The sequence below is a fragment of the Pseudophryne corroboree genome, chromosome 2 (assembly GCF_028390025.1).
Source record: "Pseudophryne corroboree isolate aPseCor3 chromosome 2, aPseCor3.hap2, whole genome shotgun sequence".
Lineage (NCBI taxonomy): Eukaryota > Metazoa > Chordata > Amphibia > Anura > Myobatrachidae > Pseudophryne > Pseudophryne corroboree.
In genome coordinates this window covers 349,147,410-349,161,648 of record NC_086445.1, presented here as the reverse complement: position 1 = coordinate 349,161,648, position 14,239 = coordinate 349,147,410, and the positions used below count along the sequence as shown (strand labels likewise).

The 14,239-nt window shown below is 48.2% G+C and overlaps 1 protein-coding gene across 4 annotated transcripts in view; it reads left to right on the top strand.

The window, feature by feature from the left end:
• The window catches only part of LOC135019305 (serine/threonine-protein phosphatase 2A regulatory subunit B'' subunit beta-like), a 217,941-nt gene that overhangs the window by 103,962 nt on the left and 99,740 nt on the right, over nucleotides 1–14,239 (top strand). The window lies entirely within an intron of this gene.

Sequence of the window (14,239 nt, the reverse complement as noted above, 5' to 3'; positions counted from 1 at the left end):
CTGGCATCGAGAGTAAGTGCGATGTCCATATCTGCCAGAAGAAGTTTATGGACGCGACAGTGGTCAGGTGATGCGGATTCCAAACGGCATATGGAAGTATTGCCGTATAAAGGGGAGGAATTATTTGGGGTCGGTCTATCGGATTTGGTGGCCACGGCAACAGCCGGGAAATCCACCTTTTTACCTCAGGTCCCCTCCCAACAGAAAAAGACACCGTCTTTTCAGCCGCAGTCCTTTCGTTCCTATAAGAACAAGCGGGCAAAAGGACAGTCATATCTGCCCCGAGGCAAAGGAAAGGGTAAGAGAGTTCACCAAGCAGCTCCCTCCCAGGAACAGAAGCCCTCCCCGGCTTCTGCAAAGCCCTCAGCATGACGTTGGGGCTTTACAAGCGGACTCAGGGGCGGTGGGGGGTCGACTCAAGAATTTCAGCGCACAGTGGGCTCACTCACAGGTGGACCCCTGGATCCTGCAGGTAGTATCTCAGGGTTACAGGTTGGAATTCGAGAAGTCTCCCCCTCGCCGGTTCCTAAAGTCTGCTCTGCCAACGTCTCCCTCAGACAGGGCGACGGTATTGGAAGCCATTCACAAGCTGTATTCTCAGCAGGTGATAGTCAAGGTACCCCTCCTACAACAGGGAAAGGGGTATTCCACACTATTTGTGGTACCGAAGCCGGACGGCTCGGTAAGACCTATTCTAAATCTGAAATCTTTGAACCTGTACATACAAAAATTCAAGTTCAAGATGGAGTCACTCAGAGCAGTGATAGCGAATCTGGAAGAAGGGGACTTTATGGTGTCCCTGGACATCAAGGATGCTTACCTGCATGTCCCAATTTGCCCTTCACATCAAGGGTACCTCAGGTTCGTGGTGCAAAACTGTCATTATCAGTTTCAGACGCTGCCGTTTGGATTGTCCACGGCACCTCGGGTCTTTACCAAGGTAATGGCCGAAATGATGTTTCTTCTGCGAAGAAAAGGCGTATTAATTATCCCTTACTTGGACGATCTCCTGATAAGGGCAAGGTCCAGAGAACAGCTGGGGGACGTAGTAGCACTAACCCAAGTAGTGCTGCAACAGCACGGGTGGATTCTGAATTTTCCAAAATCTCAATTGACCCCGACGACACGTCTGCTGTTCCTGGGAATGATTCTGGACACGGTTCAGAAAAAGGTGTTTCTTCCGGAGGAGAAAGCCAGGGAGTTATCCGAACTGGTCAGGAACCTCCTAAAACCATGAAAAGTGTCTGTGCATCAATGCACAAGAGTCCTGGGAAAAATGGTGGCTTCTTACGAAGCGATTCCATTCGGCAGATTCCACGCACGAACTTTTCAGTGGGATCTGCTGGACAAATGGTCCGGATCGCATCTGCAGATGCATCAGCGGATAACTTTGTCTCCACGGACAAGGGTGTCTCTTCTGTGGTGGTTGCAGAGTGCTCATCTGTTAGAGGGCCGCAGATTCGGCATACAGGACTGGGTCCTGGTGACCACGGATGCCAGTCTGAGAGGCTGGGGAGCGGTCACACAGGGAAGAAACTTCCAGGGAGTGTGGTCAAGCCTGGAGATGTCTCTTCACATAAATATACTGGAGCTAAGAGCGATTTACAATGCTCTAAGCCTGGCAAAACCCCTGCTTCAGGGTCAGCCGGTGTTGATCCAGTCGGACAACATCACGGCAGTCGCCCACGTAAACAGACAGGGCGGCACAAGAAGCAGGAGGGCAATGGCAGAAGCTGCAAGGATTCTTCGCTGGGCGGAAGATCATGTGATAGCACTGTCAGCAGTGTTCATTCCGGGAGTGGACAACTGGGAAGCGGACTTCCTCAGCAGACACGATCTACACCCGGGAGAGTGGGGACTTCATTCAGAAGTCTTCCACATGATTGTGAACCGTTGGGAAAAACCAAAGGTGGATATGATGGCGTCCCGCCTCAACAAAAAACTGGACAGGTATTGCGCCAGGTCAAGAGACCCTCAGGCAATAGCTGTGGACGCTCTGGTAACACCGTGGGTGTTCCAGTCAGTGTATGTGTTTCCTCCTCTGCCTCTCATACCAAAAGTACTGAGAATTATACGGCAAAGGGGAGTAAGAACGATACTCGTGGCTCCGGATTGGCCAAGAAGAACTTGGTACCCGCAACTTCAGGAGATGCTCACGGAAGATCCGTGGCCTCTACCTCTAAGACGGGACCTGCTTCAGCAGGGACCGTGTCTATTCCAAGACTTACCGCGGCTGCGTTTGACGGCATGGCGGTTGAACGCCGAATTCTAAGGGAAAAAGGCATTCCGGAAGAGGTCATCCCTACCCTGGTAAAAGCCAGGAAGGAGGTGACTGCACAACATTATCACCGCATTTGGAGAAAATATGTTGCGTGGTGTGAGGCCAGGAAGGCCCCGACGGAGGAATTTCAACTGGGTCGATTCCTACATTTCCTGCAAACAGGATTGTCTATGGGCCTCAAATTAGGGTCCATTAAGGTTCAAATTTCGGCCCTGTCGATTTTCTTCCAGAAAGAATTGGCTTCAGTTCCTGAAGTCCAGACTTTTGTAAAAGGAGTACTACATATACAGCCCCCGGTTGTGCCCCCAGTGGCTCCGTGGGATCTTAATGTAGTTTTGGATTTTCTCAAATCCCATTGGTTTGAGCCACTCAAATCGGTGGATTTGAAATATCTTACATGGAAAGTAACCATGCTACTGGCCCTGGCTTCAGCCAGGAGAGTGTCAGAATTGGCGGCTTTATCGTATAAAAGCCCATATCTGATTTTCCATTCGGACAGGGCAGAACTGCAGACGCGTCCTCAGTTTCTGCCTAAGGTGGTTTCAGCGTTTCACCTGAACCAGCCTATTGTGGTGCCTGCGGCTACTAGCGATTTGGAGGATTCCAAGTTGCTGGACGTTGTCAGGGCATTGAAAATATATATTTCAAGGACGGCTGGAGTCAGAAAATCTGACTCGCTGTTTATACTGTATGCACCCAACAAGCTGGGTGCTCCTGCTTCTAAGCAGACGATTGCTCGTTGGATTTGTAGCACAATTCAACTTGCACATTCTGTGGCAGGCCTGCCACAGCCTAAATCTATCAAGGCCCATTCCACAAGGAAGGTGGGCTCATCTTGGGCGGCTGCCCGAGGGGTCTCGGCATTACAACTCTGCCGAGCAGCTACGTGGTCGGGGGAGAACACGTTTGTAAAATTCTACAAATTTGATACCCTGGCTAAAGAGGACCTGGAGTTCTCTCATTCGGTGCTGCAGAGTCATCCGCACTCTCCCGCCCGTTTGGGAGCTTTGGTATAATCCCCATGGTCCTGACGGAGTCCCAGCATCCACTAGGACGTCAGAGAAAATAAGATTTTACTTACCGATAAATCTATTTCTCGTAGTCCGTAGTGGATGCTGGGCGCCCATCCCAAGTGCGGATTGTCTGCAATACTTGTACATAGTTATTGTTACAAAAAAATCGGGTTGTTATTGTTGTGAGCCGTCTGTTCAGAGGCTCCTACGTTTGTCATACTGTTAACTGGGTTCAGATCACAAGTTGTACGGTGTGATTGGTGTGGCTGGTATGAGTCTTACCCGGGATTCAAAATCCTTCCTTATTGTGTACGCTCGTCCGGGCACAGTATCCTAACTGAGGCTTGGAGGAGGGTCATAGGGGGAGGAGCCAGTGCACACCACCTAGTCCTAAAGCTTTTATTTTTGTGCCCTGTCTCCTGCGGAGCCGCTAATCCCCATGGTCCTGACGGAGTCCCAGCATCCACTACGGACTACGAGAAATAGATTTATCGGTAAGTAAAATCTTATTTTTTGTTATAAATATTTCTCTGACGTCCTAGTGGATGCTGGGAACTCCGTAAGGACCATGGGGAATAGACGGGCTCCGCAGGAGACTGGGCACTCTAAAAGAAAGATTAGGTACTATCTGGTGTGCACTGGCTCCTCCCTCTATGCCCCTCCTCCAGACCTCAGTTAGATTTCTGTGCCCGGCCGAGCTGGATGCACACTAGGGGCTCTCCTGAGCTCCTAGAAAGAAAGTATATTTTAGGTTTTTTATTTTACAGTGAGACCTGCTGGCAACAGGCTCACTGCAACGAGGGACTAAGGGGAGAAGAAGCGAACCTACCTGCTTGCAGCTAGCTTGGGCTTCTTAGGCTACTGGAAACCATTAGCTCCAGAGGGATCGACCGCAGGACCCGTCCTTGATTTTCGTTCCCGGAGCCGCGCCGCCGTCCCCCTTACAGAGCCAGAAGCAAGAAGATGGTCCGGAAAATCGGCGGCAGAAGACTTCAGTCTTCACCAAGGTAGCGCACAGCACTGCAGCTGTGCGCCATTGCTCCTCATACACACTTCACACTCCGGTCACTGAAGGTGCAGGGTGCTGGGGGGGGGCGCCCTGAGCAGCAATAAAAACACCTTGGCTGGCAAAATAACCACAATATATAGCCCCAGAGGCTATATATGTGGTAATTACCCCTGCCAGAATACAGAAAAAAGCGGGAGAAAAGTCTGCCGAAAAAGGGGCGGAGCCATCTCCCTCAGCACACTGGCGCCATTTCTCCCTCACAGTTCCGCTGGAAGGAAGCTCCCTGACTCTCCCCTGCAGTCTACACTACAGAAAGGGTAAAAAAGAGAGGGGGGGCACTAAATTTAGGCGCAGTATAACTTATAGCAGCTATAGGGGACATAATTCAGTTAGTCCCTGCATTATATAGCGCTCTGGTGTGTGCTGGCATACTCTCTCTCTGTCTCCCCAAAGGGCTTTTGTGGGGTCCTGTCTCCTTTAAGAGCATTCCCTGTGTGTGTGCGGTGTGTCGGTACGGCTGTGTCGACATGTTTGATGAGGAGGCTTATGTGGAGGCGGAGCAGATGCCTATAAATGTGATGTCACCCCCTGCGGGGCAGACACCTTTGGACTTATGGAAGGAATTACGTGCAAGTGTCGACTCCTTACATAAAAAATTTGACGACATGCCAAATGCGGGACAGCCGGCTTCTCAGCTCGTGACTGCCCAGACAATTCAAAGGCCATCAGGGGCTCTGAAACGCCCACTACCTCAGATGGCAGACACAGATGTCGACACAGATACTGATACCAGTGTCGACGACCATGAGTCAAATTTAATGTCCACTAGGGCCATTCGTTGCATGATTGAGGCAATGAAAGAGGTATTACACATTTCTGATATAAACCCAGGTACCTCAAAAAAGGGTATTATGTTTGGGGAGAAAAAACTACCAATAGTTTTTCCCCCATCTGAAGAATTAAATGAAGTGTGTGAAGAAGCGTGGGCTTTCCCCGATAAAAAATTGGTGTTTTCAAAAAAATTACTAATGGCGTTCCCTTTCTCGCCAGAGGATAGGTCACGTTGGAAAACTCCCCCTAGGGTGGATAAAGCGCTCACACGTTTGTCTAAAAAGGTGGCACTACCGTCTCCGGATACGGCCGCCCTAAAGGAACCTGCTGATAGAAAGCAGGAGGCTATCCTAAAGTCTATATATACACACTGGTGTTATACTGAGACCAGCTATTGCTTCAGCGTGGATGTGCAGTGCTGCTGCTGCTTGGTCAGATTCCCTGTCGGAAAATATTGACACCCTAGACAGGGACACTATATTGCTAACCGTAGAGCATATAAAAGACTCAGTCTTGTACATGAGAGATGCACAGAGGGAGATCTGCCGGCTGGCATCTAGAATAAGTGCATTGTCCATTTCTGCTAGGAGAGGCTTATGGACTCGGCAGTGGACAGGGGATGCAGATTCTAAAAGGCACATGGAAGTTTTGCCTTACAAGGGTGAGGAGTTATTCGGGGATGGTCTCTCAGACCTTGTTTCCACAGCAACAGCTGGGAAGTCAGCATTTTTGCCCCATGTCCCCTCACAGCCTAAGAAAGCGCCGTATTATCAGGTACAGTCCTTTCGACCCCAGAAAAACAGGCGGGGAAAAGGCGGGTCCTTTCTGTCTAGAGGCAGAGGTAGGGGAAAAAAGCTGCAACACGCAGCAGGTTCCCAGGAACATAAGTCCTCCCCCGCTTCTTCCAAATCCGCAGCATGACGGTGGGGCTCCACAGGCGGAGCCAGGTACGGTGGGGGGCCGCCTCAAAAATTTCAGCGATCAGTGGCTTCGCTCACGGGTGGATCCCTGGATCCTTCAAGTAGTATCTCAGGGGTACAAGCTGGAATTCGAGGCGCCTCCCCCCCGCCGTTTCCTCAAATCGGCCTTACCGACAACTCCCTCGGGCAGGGAGGCTGTACTAGAGGCAATTCACAAGCTGTATTCCCAGCAGGTGATAGTCAAGGTACCCCTACTTCAACAAGGACGGGGTTACTATTCCACACTGTTTGTGGTACCGAAACCGGACGGTTCGGTGAGACCCATTTTAAATTTGAAATCCTTGAACACATACATAAAAAGATTCAAGTTCAAGATGGAATCGCTCAGGGCGGTTATTGCAAGCCTGGACGAGGGGGATTACATGGTATCCCTGGACATCAAGGATGCTTACCTGCATGTCCCAATTTACCTTCCTCACCAGGAGTACCTCAGATTTGTGGTACAGGATTGCCATTACCAATTCCAGACACTACCGTTTGGACTGTCCACGGCACCGAGGGTGTTTACCAAGGTAATGGCAGAAATGATGATACTCCTTCGAAAAAAGGGAGTTTTAATTATCCCGTACTTGGACGATCTCCTAATAAAGGCGAGGTCCAGGGAGCAGTTACTGGTCGGAGTAGCACTATCTCGGGAAGTGCTACAACAGCATGGCTGGATTCTAAACATTCCAAAGTCACAACTGGTTCCTTCCACACGCTTACTGTTCCTGGGAATGATTCTGGACACAGAACAGAAAAAAGTGTTTCTCCCGCAGGAGAAAGCCAAGGAGCTGTCATCTCTAGTCAGAGACCTCCTAAAACCAAAACGGGTATCGGTGCATCACTGCACACGAGTCCTGGGAAAAATGGTGGCTTCATACGAAGCAATTCCATTCGGCAGGTTCCATGCAAGGACCTTCCAGTGGGACCTCTTGGACAAGTGGTTGGGATCGCATCTTCAGATGCATCAACTGATAACCCTGTCTCCAAGGACCAGGGTGTCTCTACTGTGGTGGCTGCAGAGTGCTCATCTTCTAGAGGGCCGCAGATTCGGCATACAGGACTGGGTCCTGGTGACCACGGATGCCAGCCTTCGAGGCTGGGGCGCAGTCACACAGGGAAGAAATTTCCAGGGACTTTGGTCAAGTCAGGAGTCGTCCCTACACATATTCTGGAACTGAGGGCCATTTACAATGCCCTAAGTCAGGCAAGGCCCCTGCTTTAAAACCAGCCGGTTCTGATCCAATCAGACAACATCACGGCAGTCGCCCATGTAAACCGACAGGGCAGCACAAGAAGCAGGATGGCGATGGCAGAAGCCACAAGGATTCTCCGATGGGCGGAAAATCACGTACTAGCACTGTCAGCAGTGTTCATTCCGGGAGTGGACAACTGGGAAGCCGACTTCCTCAGCAGACACGACCTACACCTGGGAGAGTGGGGACTTCATCCAGAAGTCTTCCTACTGTTCGTAAACCATTGGAAAAGGCCACAGGTGGACATGATGGCGTCCCGCCTCAACAAAAAGCTAAAGAGATATTGCGCTAGGTCAAGGGACCCTCAGGCGATTGCTGTGGACGCTCTAGTGACACCGTGGGTGTACCAGTCGGTTTATGTGTTCCCTCCTCTGCCTCTCATACCAAAGGTACTGAGAATAATAAGAAGGCGAGGAGTAAGAACGATACTCGTGGTTCCGGATTGGCCAAGAAGAGCTTGGTACCCAGAACTTCAAGAAATGTTATCAGAGGACCCATGGCCTCTACCGCTCAGACAGGATCTGCTACAGCAGGGGCCCTGTCTGTTCCAAGACTTACCGCGGCTGCGTTTGATGGCATGGCGGTTGAATTCCGGATCCTAAAGGAAAAGGGCATTCCGGAGGAAGTCATTCCTACGCTGATAAAAGCCTGGAAAGAAGTAACCGCAAACCATTATCACCGCATTTGGCGAAAATATGTTGCGTGGTGTGAGGCCAGGAAGGCCCCTACAGAGGAATTTCAGCTGGGTCGTTTTCTGCACTTCCTACAGTCGGGAGTGACTATGGGCCTAAAATTGGGTTCCATTAAGGTCCAGATTTCGGCTCTGTCGATTTTCTTCCAGAAAGAACTGGCTTCACTGCCTGAAGTTCAGACTTTTGTAACGGGAGTGCTTCATATTCAGCCCCCTTTTGTGCCTCCTGTGGCACCTTGGGATCTCAATGTGGTGTTGAGTTTCCTAAAATCACATTGGTTTGAACCACTTAAAACTGTGGATCTGGAATATCTCACGTGGAAAGTGGTCATGTTATTGGCCTTGGCTTCGGCCAGGCGTGTGTCAGAATTGGCGGCTTTGTCATGTAAAAGCCCTTATCTGATTTTCCATATGGATAGGGCAGAATTGAGGACTCGTCCCCAGTTTCTCCCTAAGGTGGTATCAGCTTTTCACTTGAACCAACCTATTGTGGTGCCTGCGGCTACTAGGGACTTGGAGGATTCCAAGTTACTGGACGTAGTCAGGGCCTTGAAAATTTATGTTTCCAGGACGGCTGGAGTCAGGAAAACTGACTCGCTTTTTATCCTGTATGCACCCAACAAAATAGGTGCTCCTGCTTCTAAGCAGACTATTGCTCGCTGGATTTGTAGCACAATTCAGCTGGCGCATTCTGCGGCTGGATTGCCTCATCCTAAATCAGTGAAAGCCCATTCCACGAGGAAGGTGGGCTCATCTTGGGCGGCTGCCCGAGGGGTCTCGGCTTTACAACTTTGCCGAGCTGCTACTTGGTCAGGGGCAAACACGTTTGCAAAATTCTACAAATTTGATACCCTGGCTGAGGAGGACCTTGAGTTCTCTCATTCGGGGCTGCAGAGTCATCCGCACTCTCCCGCCCGTTTGGGAGCTTTGGTATAATCCCCATGGTCCTTACGGAGTCCCCAGCATCCACTAGGACGTCAGAGAAAATAAGAATTTACTCACCGGTAATTCTATTTCTCGTAGTCCGTAGTGGATGCTGGGCGCCCATCCCAAGTGCGGATTGTCTGCAATACTTGTATATAGTTATTGCCTAACTAAAGGGTTATTGTTGAGCCATCTGTTGAGAGGCTCAGTTATATTTCATACTGTTAACTGGGTATAATATCACGAGTTATACGGTGTGATTGGTGTGGCTGGTATGAGTCTTACCCTTGATTCAAAATCCTTCCTTATTGTGTCAGCTCTTCCGGGCACAGTATCCTAACTGAGGTCTGGAGGAGGGGCATAGAGGGAGGAGCCAGTGCACACCAGATAGTACCAAATCTTTCTTATAGAGTGCCCAGTCTCCTGCGGAGCCCGTCTATTCCCCATGGTCCTTACGGAGTCCCCAGCATCCACTACGGACTACGAGAAATAGAATTACCGGTGAGTAAATTCTTATTATATAATATTACACTGCTCAAAAAAATAAAGGGAACACTTAAACAACACAATGTAACTCCAAGTCAATCACATGTCTGTGAAATCAAACTGTCCACTTAGGAAGCAACACTGATTGACAATCAATTTCACATGCTGTTGTGCAAATGGAATAGACAACAGGTGGAAATTATAGGCAATTAGCAAGACACCTCCAATAAAGGAGTTGTTCTGCAGGTGGTGACCACAGACCACTTCTCAGCTCCTATGCTTTCTGGCTGATGCTTTGGTCACTTTTGAAAGCAGGCGGTGCTTTCACTCTAGTGGTAGCATGAGACGGAGTCTACAACCCACACAAGTGGCTCAGTTAGTGCAGCTCATCCAGGATGGCACATCAATGCGAGCTGTGGCAAGAAGGTTTGCTGTGTCTGTCAGCGTAGTGTCCAGAGCATGGAGGCACTACCAGGAGACAGGCCAGTACATCAGGAGATGTGGAGGAGGCCGTAGGAGGGCAACAACCTAGCAGCAGGACCTCCGCCTTTGTGCAAGGAGGAACAGGAGGAGCACTGCCAGAGCCCTGCAAAATGACCTCCAGCAAGCCACAAATGTGCATGTGTCTGCTCAAACGATCAGAAACAGACTCCATGAGGGTGGTATGAGGGCCCGATGTCCACAGGGGGGGGTTGTGCTTACAGCCCAACACCGTGCAGGACGTTTGGCATTTGCCAGAGAACACCAAGATTGGCCAATTCGCCACTGGTGCCCTGTGCTCTTCACAGATGAAAGCCGGTTCTCACTGAGCACATGTGACAGACGTGACTGGAGACGCCAAGGAGAACGTTCTGCTGCCTGCAACATCCTCCAGCATGACCGGTTTGTCAGTGGGTCAGTAATGGTGTGTGGTGGCATTTCTTTGGGGGGCCGCACAGCCCTCCATGTGCTCGCCAGAGGTAGCCTGACTGCCATTAGGTTCCGAGATGAGATCCTCAGACCCCTTGTGAGACCATATGCTGGTGCGGTTGGCCCTGGGTTCCTCCTAATGCAAGACAATGCTAGACTTCATGTGGCTGGAGTGTGTCGGCAGTTCCTGCAAGACGAAGGCATTGATGGTATGGACTGGCCCGCCCGTTCCCGAGACCTGAATCCAATTGAGCACATCTGGGACATCATGTCTCGCTCCATCCACCAACGCCACGTTGCACCACAGACTGTCCAGGAGTTGGCGGATGCTTTAGTCCAGGTTTAGGAGGAGATCCCTCAGGAGACCATCTGCCACCTCATCAGGAGCGTGCCCAGGCGTTGTAGGGAGGTCATACAGGCATGTGGAGACCACACACACTACTGAGCCTCATTTTGACTTGTTTTAAGGACATTACATCAAAGTTGGATCAGCCTGTAGTGTGTTTTTCCACTTTAATTTTGAGTGTGACTCCAAATCCAGACCTCCATGGGTTAATAAATTTGATTTCCATTGATAATTTTTGTGTGATTCAACTATGTAAAGAACAAAGTATTTAATAAGAATATTTCATTCATTCAGATCTAGGATGTGTTATTTTAATGTTCCCTTTATTTTTTTGAGCAGTGTATATTACATTATATTATTCCTAGTATATAATTGGTACAAATGAGGTGCAGCACTACTGGTGACTCACAAAAGAAACACTACAGCAGCATTAGTTCAGGCAACGTTTCAGTGCCCCTTTTAATGTGTTGCACTTCCGTCAGGTTTTGTCAAAGTGCCACATATAAAAGGGGCAGTGACACCTTGCCTGGACTAATGTTGCCATAGTGTGTGTGTTCGTTCTCTCTCTCTCTCTCTCTCTCTCTCTCTCTCTCTCTCTCTCTCTCTCTCTCTCTCTCTCTCTCTCTCTCTCCCCCCTCTCTCCCTCTCTCTCTCTCTCTCCCCCCCCCTCTCTCACCCTCTCTCTCTCTCTCCCCCTCTCTCTCCAAATGACATAAAGTTATTCTGTAACCACACCTTTCGAAAATTTTAATCCTTCATCCGGAAACCTGATGAAGGATTAAAATATCCAGAAGCTCATACTGGCGTGGACACAGTATAACTTTGTGATTTGTGAAGTCCGCTGAGTGCCGCTGCTGCTATGTTGTCTGTTTACCTTGAAAGGGTTTGGAGGGCACCGTGGCTGCTGTGAGTGCGCTGTGAGCATGAGCATGACCTCTAATTTTAATGTTTCATTTTAGGAGATTGCCCAGAAATAACTTATGCAGACATGGGGAGAACATATAAACTCTACACAGATTGTGCTTTGGCTTAGTACTTTTAAGTCTTTGGTGCAGTTAGTGAGTAATGTTCTCCACTAAGCCACTGTGTCAGCCACAAAAATACCAGGAGTAGGCTATAGCTAGACTATAATGTACCATGTAACAATATTTCCACTTAGGGCTCCATGTGTTTGTGTGTGCCATTATATCATTGGCGTATCTATAATGGGTGCAAGGTGTGCACATGGGCCCCAGAGTCCAGGGGGGCCACACACAGCATGCCCTGCACCCATAAAATTATACAGTAGTTCTGTGGAGTCCCGCTGCTGCTGGCAACGCAGACAAAAATAATTGGGAAAACTGGTGCCTTGGCCGTTTTCCCAGCGATTTGCACATACGTAATAGAGATGTACTGTAGCTCATTACTTATACAGTAATAGTGGTTGTATGTGGAGTATTCATTTTTGTACTATGTGGTTACTAATTTATACTGCACAGGTGCACATACAGATGTGTCCACATACTTCTTTGCTACAGTCATGCCACACAGCCCCTTTCAGCATGCCAGGTCCCAGGATACTGCTGATTTATTTGATATGCAACTCTTCCCGATCTGTGTGGGACAGGGTCTCCGAATCCATATACAGTACAAAGTGCTATGATGCAGTGGCCGCAGCTGTTATCCCATGCCAAGTTCCAATGTGCTTCATATACATAAACATTCGCACACAGAGATACAAGTGTTGCATATCAAATCAATCAGCACAGTCTCCTGATGTGTCATAATCGCACTGTGTTGCAATTAAGACACGATGGGGTCGATTAAATTCAATACAAATTGAATAGCGACGAGAAGGAGGTCCCAAAACTATTAAATTCAGCGCACTGCTAAGTCGGAGAATCCCATAGAAACAGGGTGTTCAGTCACGAGAACGGGCATTCTCCTACTAAAGTGTCATGCCGCGATGTTGTTTACACCGCACTAGGGCACAAAACAGAATTGTGGACCTAGTTTTGTTGAATTTCTGCTTGCACCGCCTTAGGGGTGCGGGAAGAAATCCTGTAGTCAGGTTATTTCCATCGAGCTGAATTGAATAGCTCTGTGAGCTCCCTCCCGGTGCTAATAGCAGCACGTTGAATTGAATTGACCCCAATGCCGACAAAATTTGTGGGGCGCATTGAGGTTAGATGTATGATGACACATCTGTATGTCCATAAATGGGATTATGGATTTAAAGCAGCTTTGGTTGTGGGTTTGTTAATTTGTTTGGTGGCGTTATTCCAGTAAGGGCATCTTTAAAAAGGTATACAGAAAGGACTAAAATATCAGCCATGTTTGTAATTGAAAGAATTAATTTGTTACTATTTTCTAAGACTGGTGAGTGCCTTCTATTATAGGAGACATATTTGACATTGCATAACCTTGTTGTCTTCACTGCAGGCTACTGAAAGTATTCTTGTTATATCCTTTTAGTAGCCTTGTAGCATGTACTAAGGCCTTATATTCCATAAATTAATTTTCGTTCCTGAAGCTTCAACACATGCTTGCATACATTCCAAAAGATTTATTTGCAGTCCTAAAACAGCTCTTTTAAATGACTGACTATAAAGTCCCTCTAATTGTTCTACACAATGTAAAACTTGTCTAGTATCGAATACCCCTTTCAGGCTAGCAAAACTATCCTGGATTATTGCACGTGAATGCGCAGCACCCCAGGATTTTGCTTAGTCTGCAAGGGTCCTTTTAAGCAAACTGGGGTCAAGCAAAATAGCATTTCTACCTGGGTAGCGGCCAGGGTTGAACATGACTTTCAACCCAGGTCGCGGTGCAGTGTGTCTCGGGGGATGTTCGCAACATAGGAAGTGCTGGCGCTTGGAGTTTCTCATCTTGAAGCACTGCCAGTTTATCCATGTGCAATAAGCAGTGTCCTGCTGCAAGTTTAAAAGGGGTCTCTTCCGTGTCTTACCTGGGATGGACAGTGTACAAAATCCCGGGTGCGACCTGCCTTTTCAAATTTGAAAGGGGTAAAAGTCTGCAGACTGGCCATTGCCCACAATCCTCATTATAGACATTTGTTTACACAGGGCACTTGCGTAATCTTTGCTGGGAATTATACTTTTTAGGTCAAATGCTGAATATAAGTATTTATATTCTTCTTCTTCTTATTTAATATTTTTATTATTACTATTATTTCCTCTTACATTGTGTTTATTTCATTTAGTATTTGAAATACATGGAGTAAACATATGACTCTTAATACATATTCAAATACATATGTATTTATACAGTAAGTGTTAAAAGGCTGATTGTATACAGTCTTTGCATTTGTACATCATGGCATGCATTTTTTTGGGCCCATATTTTAATTTCGACCATCACTTTAGATGGGTGAATGTGCAAATGTTTGAATGTTCAGGAGCAGAGATGGTTTTTTTATTGTGTTGTTTTTTGTGTGTGCTTGTTGCACCAAACGGCATCAGCTTTAGCAGTGTAAAGCAGCTAAACTCATCTAAAGTACTAGGCATGGCGCGCAAAGTGCAGTTTGGACGC